The 17926-nt window shown below is 41.8% G+C and overlaps 1 protein-coding gene and 1 long non-coding RNA gene across 6 annotated transcripts in view; both read left to right on the forward strand.

The window, feature by feature from the left end:
* The first annotated feature begins 5714 nt into the window (after positions 1–5714).
* On the forward strand, positions 5715–7996 carry LOC116653510. The gene is made up of 2 exons (XR_004307528.1): positions 5715–5884; positions 7511–7996. It is a non-coding gene; the product is annotated as an uncharacterized LOC116653510 (long non-coding RNA).
* A 2274-nt stretch (positions 7997–10270) lies between these two features.
* The window catches only part of PTPN5 (protein tyrosine phosphatase non-receptor type 5), a 71189-nt gene continuing 63533 nt past the window's right edge, over positions 10271–17926 (forward strand). The window contains exons 1-2 of one of the 5 annotated variants that reach the window (XM_032445000.1): positions 10271–10382; positions 14663–14804. The gene's annotated coding sequence lies outside the window, so the exon portion shown is untranslated. Of the gene's footprint in view, positions 10383–10794; positions 10915–11082; positions 11107–11157; positions 11367–11583; positions 11758–14662; positions 14805–17926 lie in introns of those variants that run through there. The other 4 variants (XM_032444997.1, XM_032445001.1, XM_032444998.1 and 1 more) reach the window with 4 other exon arrangements.

Genomic DNA, 17926 nt, shown 5'->3' on the forward strand with positions numbered 1-17926 from the left:
TAAGCAGTTCTGAGAAATCCAGTGGTTTGGCACTTCAGTCCCAAATCATTCAGCTGTTAAGGAGATGAGTCAAACTTACTTGAAATCCAATTATTTCGTTTCTCTTTCAGGAAACAACATCACAACAAATATACTTTTGGAATATAGAAATAGCTGAGGTTTTCATTGGCTAAACATAATTTATCTAGACTTTCCAACTTACAGAAAGGAAAACATATCAGTATCACCACATTTGGCCTAACTCCCAATAAACATAAACTTTCAAATATCAGAATTAGATGTGGGACAGAATGCTTACATCTATCTGCTCTCTTACTACAGAGAGTAGGAAATAAGGCCCAAGCATAAGTATCAGCTTCCAGATTATTTCTGCTTTTAGGTGAAAAGAGAGTATGCAAAGCCTGGCCTCTCTCTGAGCCAAGCACATACAACAGTAAATCTCCCATATTACTCCTAGGAACCAAGAATTCTGATTATGCCCGTTCCTGCAGTGATTAGATGATATGACAATCATGACAGAAACCATGTAACAGGAGAAGGTAGGTGTTAAAACACCTGTAACTGGCACCAACTAAGCTAATCATATATAGTCTGTGTAATCAGAATATTTTAAAAAATACGTTTGCCAGCCCACACAGGAAAATTGTATCACTCCTCACTCCTACGATGCATTGTACTGTATTTCTTCCTGTTAATACTGTATCAACAGTTTGTGTAACACTGTTACTAATGCTTCCTTAAATTAGAAATAGGAAGTGAGTAATGCAATCAAGAGCATCTCTTTTGTTATTTTTGTGTGCACGCAATATATTAGTGATATGTGTCACTACTCCAAATCAACAAGAAAGGTGTTAGATTGCTTGATTCCTGAGCTGCCTCAGTTTGAAATAGAAGGTCATCCTTTTGTCACTCTTAGGAACACTGTATCAAGAAATATAAACGGGACTTCCACATTGTAAAACAGGTCATGTCAATAGCATCAGCATTTAAATGAATGGACTAAAATGTAGACTTATCAGGCAAAATGAATCTCAGAATTTACTTTGAAGTTTGGATCTGTTCATGCATCTGTACTTCTCTAGGCAAGACTGCCACCATCACAATACAAAGGAAATTGGGAAGGGAGATTTCAGCAAATAAACAAAACCTTCACTTTGTTGTTTCTTAGTTATCAAACTGTTCTGATAGCTATTTGAATCCAAAAATCTTTAACCAGTCACATAAAAAACACGTAAAGAGAAAATGAAGTTCTAGGTTTTTCAAGACTCAGTCTGCTCTGGATATAAGCTGACGGAACTTGCATAATCTTCAGAGAGAGTAGCCCTGGTTTATGCCTCAAGTTGAGTCTGACCTTCAAGCTCACTTATATTCATGTGATTTAATGTATGAAAAAAGTATGAGTTCAGAACATCATATATGAAGTGAGGACCCAAGGGCAAGATGTTAAGAGGAGTTAAGGCAGGCTTTGTTCATGGTGATGTCACTGTAACAACTACCAAAGATCAAAGTAGAGCACCTTCTCTTAATCCACACCTCCTTCCTTTTGAAGGTCTACAGCAGTTCACTCTGCTTCATTTTGAGGAGATGCAGTAGCAGGTCGGGAAAATAGATTTTGTTGTTGTTGTTGTTGTTGTGAAATGACTGCTTACCACAGGTAATATTTTTTTCTTTTTTGTCTTAAGATAAAGCTCGACCTTCAGTTTAGGCTTGGATGGCCTTGCAGCTGCTGAATTCTATGTCTGAGTACTGGGTAGCTTCTACTCCACTGATTCCTACCTTGAGTAACAAATTCAAATGCTATGTATTTCCAAAGCCCTAAATAATAGAAAATGCATACTACTTTCTCAAATGCTGTTAAGAAAATTAAAATATTGTTTCTTGCAGTACATAAGGTTTAGGAGTTATCATATTTTTCATGTAGAGAGGTACTGAATTATGTGGCAGATGATACTGTCAAATGAAAGATAAGGTTTTTCTTAGACATCTCCCAGATGATTAGTTATAATAAACAATCTAGTGTTTTTAGACTTGTATATTTACATTCCATTATATTACATTTATATGCACATTAAGAAGAAGAACATTAACAAAGAGCTCCTGCACATTTTGTAAATAGCATCCTAGGAAAATGATTAGTTCCATCTACTGCAAAAGATAGAAACTATGTGAGAAATATTAGAGCTGCACCAGAAAACTTTAACTTGATAACAGCCAAACTTTAATCAGTTTTTCTTTACTGTCATTCTTTATTTTCAGTATTTTCCAAATAAGAGAAAACTTAATTCATAAACTCCCTTAAATCAGAATTCAAAGTAACTTTCAGCATTGCCTGATAAACCAAGGCTTATTTCAATAGGCAGAAAGGGTGCTGCTGCTGCTGGCAGTTCAGTAATGCTAAGTGACAATGAGACTGGGAATGAATACCAACTACAAGTATTCAAAGAAAAAGCTTGAAAACAGCTTCAGGTGCCAGACAAAGCAGTCTTGCACAGCATATGCCAACTTCCTCTGACTACATGCAGTATGTAGGCCCTCGGTTTCTTAATCAAGTTATTTCCAGCATAAAAGATGTATAACGTATCTTTATGATTCTCTGACATGATATATAGTTTAAAGTTCTTAGCTGATTACATTCCCTAAGATGTAATTAAACCAAGGCATCCCATCCTTTTCTGGTACACTGAAGGTATTTTGAAGATACCAAGATAATATTGAAACTAATAAATATATTTTCCATGGTGGTAGTTTCTTATAAACATGACACAGAACTGAACTTTGCATAAGTTATTAATCACAAGGCTCTAATTAATGAGACTCCCTGGTTTTACATTTTAGCTTGCTCTATGGTCATCTCTTGGGGCTATCACTATTTACATATGTATGTGCGTATGAATTCATATGCACCCATGTATGTATATTATACATATGATGCATATGAATATCAATACATATCTCTCTGTACAGTCACAACTGCTGGTATATACTGGTGTAATGCTGTAACAGTGGGAAGCACAGCAATGACAGCAGAGCAGCAAGGCCCTAGGCTGCAGTACATGAGAACTTGCTCAAATGCAACAACCACGGACACAGAAATAAAGGAAAGAAGCTGCTTACCTTCAGAAGGTCTCAGGTAGGCAGGGATCTCCAGCAAGATCACCTTGCCTCCACTGTCAGCCCTTAAATGAGGGCTGGGAAAGGATGGATTCCTGGTTCCACCTCTTTCAGTCCCTCAAGTACATTGCATACAACTGAGCTCCCCTGGGTTGGCCCTGTCTTCCCACCAGATGCTCAATCACTGCTTCAAGTTTTGACTTACATTGACTACAACAGGCAATGAATGAACTTCAGCAGCAAGTAGACTGATTTGTCCTAGACAAAAAAGCTCAGGAACTATGATAAAAATAGTTCTTCTCTGAAGAGTAGTTTGCAAATAGGGGATTTCAGATATTTTCGACCTTGGCAGGACTATTTAGAGTCAGAAGATATTTTGCAGGAAACATGTTTTGCAGAGCTTTTGGATCAAATACAAGTAGCCTCTTTCTATGGAAGCTTCTATTTCTGTTCCTAAAAATAATTTCCAGACTTTTTTTTTTTTTTTTTTTTTAAACTTGGAGCAGGAGATCTACTGAATCAGAGAAATAAACAGGGAAATACACTTAGCCATACTCAGATACACAGATTTGAGCTATCTGAAAAGTCTATCAATTCTGCCTAGCAGCAAAGCTTGCTGTGAAATGCTTGTTTACTAATATTTGCAGGACTACAACAGATGTACAAAATCAGCTAGGCTACAGTGAACATTAAGAAAGGACAGCTGACTGCTTAATCTAGAGAGAGAAACACTGGAAACACCTCTAGCTGTTTGAGGGCATAGAAATTCTCTACAGGGAAGATGCAGGATTCTCTGTAGTGATAGCCTTTCCTTTCATATTTGTGCTTTTGCCTGTCCTGCCCCCCCACTTCCCCTGAAATTGAAACTGAAGATGGACCATGGATTTGCATATACAGGGAGATCTGGCTGGTGATTATTGTTGTTTTTGCCAAAAAAAAATCTGATTCGACTATTTCTATGTGAAGTACACAGCAGCAAAAAATACAAAGTCCATGTGGACTCAGTGTTCTGAATGCTGGATGTGGACAGGAGCCATCCTGCAGAGGTCAAGTGAGTTTAGGGATTACTGGAGTACATTAATACCTAGCGAGTATGACATGTATTAAAAGTGCAACATTTTAGAATGAACTGGATATGTCTCATTGATTTGAATTCTCTTGGGTGAGGTTTCCACATCGGTTATTAAACTGTTTTCTGCTTGTTGGTCAATGAAACAAACTTCCATGTGTTGTGGGTATATCTACAATACACCATAATTGCCAGTGGATAAACAACAAAAAACCTGATGTCTTTTGGCAACTACCAATACAGCCTGAATAGTTCCATGTTTTTTTAAGAGTCCCATACACTGTATTAGGATTGGAGCTCGCTGAGTTAATGTACTGCAAACAGAGCAAAATGCAGGCCTCAGAAGCTTACTATCCAATTCAGAAAAGATACATCAGTTAAGTATAACAAATAAGGGAAAATGGAGGAACAGTAATACAGGTAGTAAGATCAAGCAATTATAGAAGCTAGCAAAATGTTTGATGTTAGAATTTCCCCATCAAATCTTCACACCTAGCACTTCATTGATCTTCTTTCCACCTCTTCAAAATCAATCCTGCACCAAGTGAGCAGTCCCTAACTAACAAGAGTTCCAGAAGAGAATCTGAAATTTTAAGTGTACTGGTTTTGGATATTTTATCTTCAGCTATTTTCCAGGACCTGATACTAACATCATACAAAATGCCTAACAACTTCTTCAGGCTGTCTTGAAATGAGCAGTTACTGAAACTGAACACCCTGTGAACATCAGCTGCTCTTGAAAATACATGCATTGCTTGTCTTCTTTGTGCTCCTTCTCATTCTTTATGTAAAATGTCTAAAGCTCTTCCACCTCTTATTATCAAACCATTTCTAAAGTTGTGTGTTCACAAAGGACAGGGTGCACATTCTCTCCTTCAGCAAAGGTATTTCTCATGCTGTAGTTGCAGAGGTTTCTTCAGGCACAGTCCCCTAAGAGTGTACTGCCATCAGTGTATAATTTGTACTCAAACAAGGAATAGCAAGCTGCCATTCTGATTTCCTCTCAGCCATATGCTTTGATGTCTTGAAAGTGTCAAAGTCAAGCCATCTCTTGCTTTTCTTGAATCTCTGAAGTAAGATAACCTTACAGCCCTGATCTTAATATTTGAGGTCTTTTTTTTCTGACTTCCAAATAAATTGATGTTTTTACCTCAAGCTGAAATTAAAGTTCCAGTGTTTTGAATATGACCACATTAGCCTTCTGCAGTGCATGTTCATCAAAATAGCTGCTGGTGAGAGAAGATGAGAGAGAGAGGAAACCCCAGGACATGTACCATATGTTGACGGGGACGGCAGAAACAGCAATTACTGATTAAAACAGTTCTTTGTGATTTCAAAATGGCTTTTCTACAACTGCTGAATATTTTTCCTTATGACTGCTTAATTCTGAACCAATACAGCTCTTTCTCAACTTTGGAAGAAGTTGCGTTGTTCTTTTTTTTTCCCCCCTTCTGCCTTTTTTAACATTTGAAATAAGGAATATTATAGTAACCATGGTAGCCTGATGACACAATGGTTACCATGAGAACAAAGCTGAAATAGTGTCATCAGAACCCCTTATCCCTGCTGTGTGTTGAGTTTTATATTTAATAGAGATGGCCAGATTGCTGCCACACAGCCTGACCAATGCTGTCCTGCTTAAACTTGGGTTTCAAACCTGCAAAAAGCAAGCCTGCCCTATTCCTCTGCTTTCTACTCAGTGTGGTTAGTTTTGCTTCAGGGAAGCTACACCACCAGCTTACAAGTCTGCAAAAGACAGGTAGAAGGTTAACTGTGTTGCAGCATATTCCTCTAAGACAGTGGTATTTGTCATGTCTTTAGGACATTCCCCAGTACAGCCTTTGTCCATGTATAAAATGTCCATGGATATGCTTGTTCCGTGTTTGCCAAACACACAAGACTTAAAAACACATTTCCTTAATTGTGCTAGAAGATTTCTGTGCTAATCACACACTGTCCCTGGCTGTATGATTTCCTGTGGACCAGTGCTGCCATGACTTCTGCCCAGAGACTATTCCTCTTTACCCTCGGAGCTCTGCTGAATCTATCTAAGTGCTGTGAAGCATCACATGCAACCAGTTATAGATCAGTTCTGAAGCAGGCACTCAAACCATCACCATGATTCAGGTTGTGCACATTTATTTTTTTTTTTAATTTAATTTAATTTTTTTTTTCTTTTTTTGAGTTCTCCTGAGTGCTGTCAATTCAGAAATTAATTCCAATTCTGTGATAACATCAGTGCAACTGTTGTGAATGCCAATACTCTCCTGCCAGGGTCAGTGCACTCTATGGCTACAGGGCAAATAGACACTGCCAGAAAGCTACACCCAGAAGGCAGCTCCAGATAAGCAAAAGCTATTCCCAGTTGGTTTCCCCAGAGAAGATCTTCTTTCCTTTATTGCAAGAACCACTGGACATGACTCATTGCATCTTGTTTGTTCATTTGGCTATATATATTTCCCAAACACTATTTTTAGTCCCATTTCTCCCTTATGCTCCTACCACTTTCACTGCACTAAAACAACTCTAATTTTAATTTCATATTTAACCAAAACAAGTGTGGCGTAGTTCAGTTCATTTCAGTAAAGCTATGTTGATTTGTATTACATAGATACGGAGAAGAGCGGTCAGATGGGAAGACATGGAGAGTACTGAAAAACAGAGGAAAAAATTTACCTGGCAGCACTTTTTTTTCTTAATAAAGCTCTCAAATTTAGTCTGTTTAACAAAATATCTTCACATTAGCACAGCTAGATTCCTGCAGATGGTTCACATGTATTTGCTTCCTCCTTTAACCAGAACCCACTGCAGAGGTTTTCCTATAGCTTCTGGCACAGAGCTTCCATTGTAGCTCTTCTTTTTTATTAACTACTACCTGACATCTCTACCCCACTGTTTCAAGCAACTCTTCCTGTTTCCATGCTTTATATTCCCTTTTTGGAAAAAAAAGAAAACAGGATACCAGTACATTGCCAGAGACTAATTGCAAAGACTCTCTAAAGCCAGAGAGTAGTTCAGATGGAAAGTGACTTCTGGAGGTCATATGGCTCAACTCCTGTTAAAAGTAGAACCAACTTGAAATACAGACAAGATTGCTCAGGGCAATGTCCAGTTCTGAGCATCTCCAAGGATGGAACTGCTGTGGACTTTCTGGATAGCCTATGCTAGTTTTTAATCTAGTTCTCCATAAAAATAGTCACAGCTCCTTTAAGTCTAGAAGGTAGGTTTTTTTACAACCTAAGAACGCTGCCTTCTGTTTATTTGCTGTGTAGAGTCTGTTACATAGTTAAAGACAATGCTATGAACTCCCCTTTGCCTACTCTACCACAGGTTACACAAGCTAACCAGCTCCCTGAACCTCTCTGCAACAAGGCATTCAAGCTTCTGACAGTCTTCCGGACCTCTCCACTGAACTCTCAACAGTTAATCTCTCTTACACTGGAAAACAACTCCAGAGTTAGTTTCCCAAGTGCCACATGGATGGGAGAAATCACATCTCTCAGCTGCTACCTAAAACTTTGCTAATACAATCTCATATGCAGACTTCATTGCTCTAAGGCTATGCTGCTGATTGCCATGTAGTGCGACTCCCTTTACGTTACTGGCATAGCTTTACTCCAGTCAGATGGACCCTGGTTTGTACTATCACAAAGGATTACTCCATCAGCACAAAAACAACTTCAACTTCACATATGTAACATGAGGAAATGCACAGCAATAACAGCAGAAGAGCAAGGTCCTAGGCTGCTGCAAATAAGAATTTGCTCAAATACAACAGCCATAGGCTCCGAAATAAAAGAAAGTATTTCAAAGACAGGAGAGAGCAGCTTTGTACTGACATAAGCCACTACCTTAGCATTCTTAGATACATCCTGTCTGGTTCCATGAATATTTATCTACTTTTCATATGAGAAGCATATTCATAAAAAATACAAGAGACCTAGTGGGACATAGATCAAAATAAACATAACTATGAGTGCAATACTTCAGGGTTTGGGGAATAACTTTTTATAGAAGAAAAAAATCCTTCATGACCAAAAGACCTGATTTTGATAGTTTGAGGATAAGATACTTGGACACAGTATATCCATCTCCTGCACATCTTTGTTGCCTCACCTCAGGACAGAACCAAGATGGGTAGAGGTAGCCTGAGTTTTAGGCCAAATGTAAGCTGTCCCTTACACAATTTGGGAAGGTCTTCTGCATGACATCATATACCTGACGAAGCACTACTGAGCTAAGATGGAAATGTTTTTTCATCGGTGTGTGATGAACTCGGCTCCTTTCTGTCATTTCTAGTTGGGATGAGATCTGTCCTGTTTATAAGATGCATGCTGATGATCTCATGAGAGGGCAAAAAAAAGCAGAAGTCTACCAAGTTCCACTGGCCCCTTCCCAATGGAAGCAGAAGTAATGTTTCCTTAAACTTGCAAAGTAAAATAAAGTGGATGCAACCCAAACTTATCAACTTGGCCAGGCAAATGCAGCAGGCTTTGCTATTTTGAAAGAAATAAGCCATTTGGGAGAGGAAACCAGAATTATTGCATTATTTATGAAGAGTTACTTTCTCCCAAGACAATGAAAGTCCACAGGGAACGGTGTTATTTTATGTGATGCACTGTGAATGGGACTGTTTCCCTTTTTAAAATGATGAATAAAATAAAGACCTGGTCAGCCCTGGGAACACAGGTGAAGACAACTCACCTGTTCAACTGGGAGGGATGGAGCCTGTCTGCACCATTCTTAGACCTCATTTAAGGGCTGACTGCCACTAGGGAAGGATTTCTTCCTGGAGATCCCTCCTTAGTGAAGCTTTCCCCTGCAAACCTAGAATCTTCTGATAAGTGTGAGCAATCATCTTCCCTTCCTTTATTGCACCTTTCCATTGTACTTGACCTTCTCCCATCACACCTTTGTTGTAATGCCTTTCCCATCCTATTGATCTGCCTTCCTGCTACAGTTTATCTTGCTATAAAACTAAAGCCTGTACTGAGTTTACACCTGTAACATTGAGATACATTTATCAACATGAAGTTAAAAAATAAATAAAAATCTCTTTCATGCCATTATGGCTCAACACTATACCTGACCACGAAGGTTGGTCCCTTTCCTTTTGAAAATGAAGATTCTGCGTAGCAAGAAGTTGACGGATCCTGAGGAATCCAAATTTTAGTATTCAAAACCATTTGAGGGTCACGCTAGCCCTCAACTATTCACCACTGCTTGCCCATCCTGTAGATTTGCTATGCACTCCACAGCAGTCAGTGGCAGATGGCTGGCACAGTAGCTTGGAGCATTTGGGACTGAGGAGAGCTAAATCTCTGTTCCACAGGAGTCTTTATAAACTCTAGAAGGAGTTGATGCCACTGAATTTTTGAAGGAGAGAGCAGAGTCCAGTTTTGCCTCTTGCATCAAACTCTGATTCACCCTGCACTGATACTGACTTGCAAGACTCTCTTAATTGGGAAAATCACTGGGATAGTACTCACTGCCAGAATTCTGGGTCATAAAGTCATTCTCTGACTCAGAAGAAGGTTTACAACAGCTGTGGCAGTGATATGTGCTGTAGGTGAGTCATATTGGGCTATTAGCACGAAGAGAAGAGCCTCATAAAACAGAAACACGCATACAGAGTTGCACTGACCCATCTAAATTATCTTGCATTTGTTACTCTATATCAAAGGACTTGACCATGTTTTGTCACACACTCAGTTTTCAGGAATGCAACATTTAAAAAATGAAGTAACTGAGACACTAATCATAGGAATCCTAAGTGGCTTTTAAATCTAGAGGGCAATTTGGTCTGAAATAAGTTTTCTGGCAGGTATTAAACTTGTGGGTGCATACTGATGTGAGATGGCTCAGAACCCAATTCCAGACTCATGGGGCAAAAGCTGTGTCACTGATGTGGTGCGCACCCACTATCTACATGCTGAACACTCTGACGAACCGGACTCTTAAAGCTCCTGCCACGAACCAGTGCCAACAATACGAAGCATGTAGACATCTCTGCTCTCCAGCCAAGGGTTCAGATGTATGTGCTTAACGAGTTAGAACCTTGTAAGGGATGGCCAATCTGAGGACCAACCCTGTGAAGCAGCTGTCTCATAGAGTCACGTTATCACTGGAAAAACCAAGGGGACATATATCTTCGAGATCCTTTCCTCCTTCCTATCACATCAGGACGGGATCCCTCACTCAGGTACCAGGTGCTGGGTTTTCTGTCAGCGCGGACCAGACTGCTCGCCGTCAGCGAAGGGCGTTCATCAACGAGGAACCTCAGCCTCGGTTAGCCCGCACTGGGGGCCACCTGCCCGCTCCCCACGGCCTGCTTCCCTCCCAAAAGCGGCTGGCAGGAGCGGCCGCCCCCGCCGTAAGGCTCGTAGGGAGCCGCGGCGCACGGAGGATGCTGTCGCCCTTCCTCCGGCGGCGCGCACAGGGCGGCACAGAGCGCCCGAGGGCTCCGCGTCTGCAGTCGGGCCACGTCCGCGGGGGGCTCAGAGCACGCGGTGGGCGGCGGGGGACGGGTCCGGCGGCGGGGCCTCACTGCGGCAGCGCCGGCTTCCCCTCGGCTGCCGCTTTCATTCATGTTTTCTCCTTCGCCATCTCCCTCTCTCTCCGAGCGAGTGGAAACAAGAATGCGCGTGGGCGGCCGCCGAGCGGCGCGCTGTCAGTCAGCCGCCGCGCTGCAAAGAAGGAGAGCGAGGGAGAAGGAGGGGAGCAGCTTTCCCCGGGTAGGGGAAGCTCTGTCGGCGCTGCCTCTGCCCGCCGGCATCGCGGCTCTTCCCGGGGGCGTCCGCGGAGCCGCCCGGCTCGGAAGGAGGGGGGGGGGGGACACGAGGGGCGGCCCCTCTCCCGCTATCGGCACCTGCTCCCCCCGCCCCTGTCTGGCGGAGGGGTCTGCGCCGCCGGCGGCGCGCGCGTGTGTACGTGTGTCTGTGTGTCTGTGGCTGCCGGGGGCGCCGCTGGGAGGAGAGGAGGCGCGAGGCAAGTTGTAACGGCTTCGGCGCCCATAGAGGCTCCGGGCGGGCGCGGATGCGGTGCGGGTGCGGTGCGGTGCGCTGAGAGCTCCGCGAGGCGGGGTGGACCAGCGACCCCGCCCCGCTGCAGCGAGAGGCTCCGTCTTTGTGCATCCTCCGCACCTGAGGTGCGAGGCCGGGAGGGGCGGCGGAGCCGGGGAGGGGAGGTAAGACCGCGCCGCGCTTCTCCTTCGGCCGCTTCCCATCTCGTCCGGCTGCGCGGGCGGAGGTGCGGCAGCCCGGCCCCACGGGGAAGGATGGGACGCGGAGGTGTGGAGCTTCGCCGCAGCCGGAGGGCGAGCGGCGGCCCCACTGATGGGCGGGGGGCTGCGGGCGGGGGAGGGGCCCGCCGAGCGCCTTCATCTGGGCTCCCCCGGGAAGGAGCGGGCGGTTCGGAGAGGCTGCTCTAGAAGAGAGAGCGGCCCCGAGTTCGCTCCAGCCGGATGTCAGCGACAGCTTCGCGGCGCTCTCCTGGAGCCGATCCGCCAGCGAGCCGTGCTGCCGGATAGGGGGCTGCCGCCGGATAGGTGGCGGTGCTCAGAGCGCGAGGCCGGCGTGGTAGGTAACGGAGCGCGGGGCCGCCGGGGAGCTGCGTGCGGCGCGCCGGCTGCTGCATCGGGAGGCGGCTGCGTGTGCGCCCCGAGAGCTGGTTTGCGACTAACAGATGCTTTAGGGCTTCGATTGGTCAGCGCTTGCAGCGGGGGTTGAGTTGCGAGCTGGTGTTAATTAGAGATTGAAAAGAACTGCGACCGTGTTGTCCCGTGTTCTGACATCATAGGCGTTGTGAGTGTGCCGAAGAAGCGATTTGGGAGTTGATTTCAGTGTTTTATCAAGCACTTGAAGATGATTTTTGCTACATACATCCTATAGGGCATTCCCGGGGGAATGGCTTGAAACTGAGACACAGGGGAGGTTTAGGTTAGAGATTAGGAGGAAGTTTTTCACGCAGAGGCAGGTGATGCACTGGAACAGGTTGTCCAAGGAGGCTGTGGATGCCCCATCCCTGGAGGCATTCAAGGCCAGGCTGGATGTGGCTCTGGGCAGCCTGGTCTGGTGGTTGGTGACCCTGCACATAGCGGAGGGGGGGATTTGAAACCAGATGATCATTGTGGTCCTTTTCAACCCAGGCCATTCTACGACTCAGTGAGTCTTTGTAGATTTCTTTTCTTTTTTAACTTCTCATTCAGCGTTACAGTTATGGATTCAGGGCTGAGCTTTAAAATGTTTTTCACTATGGCATAGAGTGTTGCCAACTGGATGCCATGCTTGTAAAACTAGAACAAGAGCCTCTAAATAGCAAGACCATCAATTTCACGTGATAAATATAGAAGGCACAACAGAAATGTGAATCTGAGTGTTTATAGGATGCATCTTATAATATGAATGTATAAAGCAGGAGAGCAAATAAATGCATTCAGCTTGAAGGTACCTAAACTTCTTTGAAATGGAAGGGTTTTTTGTGGCTTTTTTTCCCCCCCACATTGTGCTGTTTGTGTTTGGGAAGAATGCTTATTTGTTTTGGTTTTGATTGTATATGAAGGAAAAAAAAAAAAAAAGAAGAAGAGAATAAAAAAAAGAAAAGAAAAAAAAAAGCCAGAAGGGGAACTGTGGATTTGGTTGTTGGGTTTTTTTGGGTGGTTGGGGTTTGTTTTGTTTTCTCAAAATTCAATTATGTAGCAGGATGTTTTCCACTATCTGGAAAGGCAGATGCTGCTGCAGCAGGGGCAATTACACTGACTTGCAGCATAGGAAGGGGTGGGGAAAAATTCCTGTGACTCCTTCTGTCTCTGTATAAAACATCAGTCAAATATGGAGCATTAAGTCCCGCAAATAGTCAGACTGTTGGAAGCAAGGATTTGGTTTTGTGGTGTCTGCTCTATTTAGGGCTTGTTAACAGAAGAGCTTAGATATGCAAGGCAGTTATGTTCAATTAAGAAAGGGAGTGAAGCCAATGCACAAATTAAGAATTTTCTCTTTGCAGAATAAAATGAGTAAATTTGTCACATTCTCTGTTAAGGAATTCTACCTTCTTGGTTTTACCTGTAAACTGTCTGCAAACCTCGCCAGAGGTGATTTTCCTAGGTCTTGTTGATTGCTGGTTGCTTAATCAAATGGCTTTGACCTGTGTGCTGCTGAGTCAACAAGAGGCAGTAGAGTCTGTGGGTTTTCTCAGAAGAGGTTTTCTGAGTGATACCTTCTTCTAATAAAGGTTCATGATGAAATCTCATCTTTGCTGAAACCACTGAGAACTTTTTTGTTGCGATTCTTCCTAGGTTAGCTTCTTTTCCTGCATAGACAAGTATGACTGATCTGACCCTAGGGTCAGCTTATGATGAGATATAGCTTCTGAGTTTAAGCTGATGCAATAAAGAATATATTTCTAGTTTTTGAATATTACATGTTTCTACTTTTAGAGGATATTTGTGACTCCCTGCAAATGAAACACGCAGGTGAAAGTTATAACTGAAGAGTTAACTTGTGTTATCTTTTAGAAAAGCGAGGCCAGAGGAGATACTGAGTACTTCCTCCGAACACTGCTTATATATTGGTTTGATAAATAAGTTCAATCTAACAGCAGGAAGTGACTCAAAATGGCAAAAATGGCAATAAACATCCCTTACCTTTGAGCTATTTGGTCGTCTGTCTCTTGTCAGGCAGCAGGCATGTGGCAGGGTTTGTACCTTTGGGTTGTACGTGTAGTAGGTGAGCCATGATATGCAGGAAAGTCGGTGGTCTCTAACATCTCTGGAACACAACAGGATTTTTTTATCCTACTGTGGAGCTCAGGCAGGTTTTTTGGCTCTTTGCACTGTTTAATGGTATAGATTTTTTGACTAGTTTGATTCCATGTTTTACTACTGTTCCTATCAGTAGAAGTGTTAGTGAAACCTTCAGCATTTTTATAACAAAACTGACATGTAGATGTACCGCGTGCATTAACAGTAATTCTTGGTTTTGACACAATTTCATCTTTCAGGTATAAATAACTCAATTGAATTAAAGGGAGACAGTGATTCTTATTATAGAGCATCAGATAAGTACCTTCCAACAAGCACTGCAGTTTAGTAAGGCTATTTAGACCTTTTTTTTCCTACAAATAATGCATGTGGTGCTGGGTTTGCGTAGCAAGGAGAAGTGGAAAAAACGCTAATCAAATGTATTACCTTTTGTGTGCATCAATTTGTTTAGGTAGTTAACTATTTTCACAATCCTTTGTGTAAAGTTCAGATAGGCCAGAGGTTTGGATGGGCTTTGAAACCTTCAGTGAAAGATTACTGCGAGTTGCTAATGCAGACATCCCAGTAGTTTTGCCCAAAGTGACGCTGCTGAAGTCCGTGTGCGTAAGCTCTGACAAAGCTAGAGTGAATTCACTGTTTTCTTAAATTACTCTGTTTTCTTGAATTAAAAGTTTTGAGTAATTTATATCTCACTAGAATTGTTCTTTTGCTCTCTCTGTGCACAGATCGTGTTTCATTAAATGTGCTGACGAGAACCCAGAATTCTGAAGACAGCAGTTTTGTGCAAGATAAGGATGTTCCTTAAGGAAGCTGATGGAGGATAGAGCTCTGACAGCGCAAGATGACACCATAATATAGTCTTAAATTGTAAGTCTTAAGGAAGACTAAACCTCTTTAACTTTACCAGAGATTTTTGCACTTGGGAAACTTAATGGTGGGTTACAGTCTGCTTTCAGGACCTATGCAGACATGTTTGTTTCTTTTTGGATATGCTAGTATGATTATGAGCAAACTAGGTTTTCCTTAGTGGGTCAGATACTCTCTCTACACAGATGTGAATTGAATCCCTTTCCCATCGTTTTTCAGCTACTTTGTTTTTAGAACTGCTAGGAAATCTGGGAAGTAGCTGATATAAACTTTACAACATGGCTGAGTGTAGAGGAGTCTCCGTTTCTGAAACCTTGTATTCCTAATGAACTGGTTTACATGCAGAAGGCTGTTTGGAACCTGCAGTTACTATCAATCATGAAATCATCAATGCCATTAAATGTACAAAATATTCATGTGAACTTCCCAAAGCTTTGCAAAGTCTTTTGTTATGACTGAAGCTTTTTGCAGTATAGGGCTCTGTCATTAGAGAACAGGTGAGGTCAGGAAGCTACAAATACTGATAATACATATTACACTAAACATCGTGTAGTTGCACTATGATATTAAATGCAAAAATAACACAGTAATTTTCAGATGTGAGATAGACAACTAAAACTGGGGAGGAAAATCAGTATTAGTAGATATTTTCCTGGGAACTACAAGTCCAACAAATTTATTTCTTTCCATTTCAGAGAGTGGAAGAATCAGATCTGTGGCTTCAGTTTACTTTTACCTTTATCACAGCTCTTTTAAGAAACCGTAAATACAATAAGCAATCTTGCAGAGTGTGTTTCTATTTATAATTAGGCAGAGAGCAAATCCTGCCATTTATTCTTATGTGACCCTGAGAGATGCAGGAAATAAATGTTTTTGTTCAGAAATGGAGAACTAATTATGTATGGAAATTTACTAATATTAACTCCCAAGCTTAATTGCTATACACACACACCTTTCTACAGAACAAGATGTAGAAGACAAAATAATAATGATTACTCTTCCAGCAGTTACCCCACATTAAACTCCTAGACAGAAATTATAGTATAACCACATATAATTGTAGAAGTTGAGAAAATTACATCTGAACCTGTAGGAGATGAGGAAGAAAAGCAAACAAAATGAATGCAGGATGAATTTTAACAAAAGCATGATAAAAGTAAATACTTTAATCTGTAAAAGTCATATGAAGTCTAGGTTAAATGTCCTCTTGATGTCTACTCCTTTGTTTTTACTGTACCTATGTATGGCAGATAGTGGTGGAAGTACTGGTCATTAGAGTATGTGTGTTGTGAAAACGGTGAAATCATTGTGAAAGGAAGTTGAAGTATTATTACAAGAAATTTAATGTTAGCCTGTGAATGAAAACAGACTCTAAAGTTGTGACTGAAGTTAAAATGTTCCAGAAAGCGATGTTTTTTGTCAAGGGGAAGTCATTTGGATTCCTTTGATAACCTTTAATTACTTCATCTGCACTTCTTTTTGGGTCAGTTTTTATTCTCTCATAACTTACGCGTATTGTTTTGGGCATTCTTAGAAGCAGAAACTAGAAACTTTGCATCCAAAAAGATTCAGTTAAAGCTTGCAGTACCATTTGTGTTTACTAACAGTAAGTTTGTGCATACTTTGTTTTGTATTGAGACAGAAGCATGCTACTAGCTTCTTAACAGAGGGTTTAATTATTTGTGTACATGCTGTTTAATGTATGTGTCAGTTGCTCCGAAAATAATGCTTCCTATTTATTTCCATGGAAACTACATCAGGGAGCATCGTAACCGTATTGTTTACTTATCTCCTGATTAGTGGGAACAACTTAAATGAATTCAGATAGTGAAATCATTATGAATGCATACATCACTTCAAGGAGAAGGTGAAGTGTAATGTTTATTTTATTGTTCCTGCATATCTCCCAGTCAATGCTTTGGGTTCCTCCTGCTGGCCTTTCATCACGCAGAAGTCTATTAGCAGGCCAGTGAGTCCTAGTGTTTAGCACTGCTGATTCTTACCCAAGGTAGACCCCACAGCTTGTGTGCTGACTGCAGCCAGGCAAATGGAGGTAGATGGGAATCTTCACTTTCAGTTTTCTGTCTTTCATTCTGGAGGCCATGCTCCAGACAAAAAACTGCACACAACAAACTAAAGCCAAACACCAGCAATGCCATTGAGCTCGTAGCATTCCTCACAGCTGGATGCTTCCTTCTTTGTAAGTCCTCAATTTCCCCCTTTGTAACATAGATATCAAAGTAGGGTTTTACTTCTCTGAGCTGACTTGTCTTGCACGTTATTTTCTTGTTTTTCTTTAGACACTTAAACATTTCACACCTCTGAGTAGTACAGCAGAGGTATTCACACATCTGAGTCTCTGAAGGCTGTGCTTGAAGTTGCTTTTTCTAATCCAGAGCATCCATATGGTTCTTTGTTAATGACTGGAGTCTGTCCTAATTTTGCCCAAGGAGGAGATATTTTATCTTATGTGGGGAAAAGTTAATGTTTTCCTGAAGAGGTAAATCTTGTTTTTGAATCATTCTTCGTCTCTCATTTAATACTGATGTTAGACATGCCTGCAGACAGTCAGCTGGCAGTGCAGAGCATCTTTATTAGTCTCTAAAAGATGATTCTGTGAATATCAGACATAACTCAACAGGAGCCATAGCCAATCCATTTTACACCATTCCAATTCCAACTAGCACTATTAGTGACTTGAATATCAGTGTCACAGTTATTTCCCACTCATGTTGGAACCAGTAAGCCTTGCCAAGGTATTATAAACCAATGAATATGCAAGTTCAGAAAATGTCTTTTATTAGAGAATTATCTCTGGCATTACGTCACACACAGGTCTGTTCTAGAGGCTCTAATAACCCTTTAATACCAAGCCAGCTGCATCTGGTGTTTTAAAGCTTTGACTTCTGGTTGGTAATTTGCTTTGTGTGCAGCGAAGGCATAAGCAAACCACTGGAGCGCTGGTGGCTTTATAATCTCACTACGCTCAGTAGAGACCAGGATTGTAGGAATGGCTTTGGTTACAGTTTCCAGGCTATTTGTAATGAAATGTTTTGCCTTTCCAAATTGAGTAATTTGTGAACTATTTATAGGAAGCTGTACCGGAAATCCTTAATTCCTGA

Source organism: Coturnix japonica, chromosome 5 (assembly GCF_001577835.2).
Source record: "Coturnix japonica isolate 7356 chromosome 5, Coturnix japonica 2.1, whole genome shotgun sequence".
Lineage (NCBI taxonomy): Eukaryota > Metazoa > Chordata > Aves > Galliformes > Phasianidae > Coturnix > Coturnix japonica.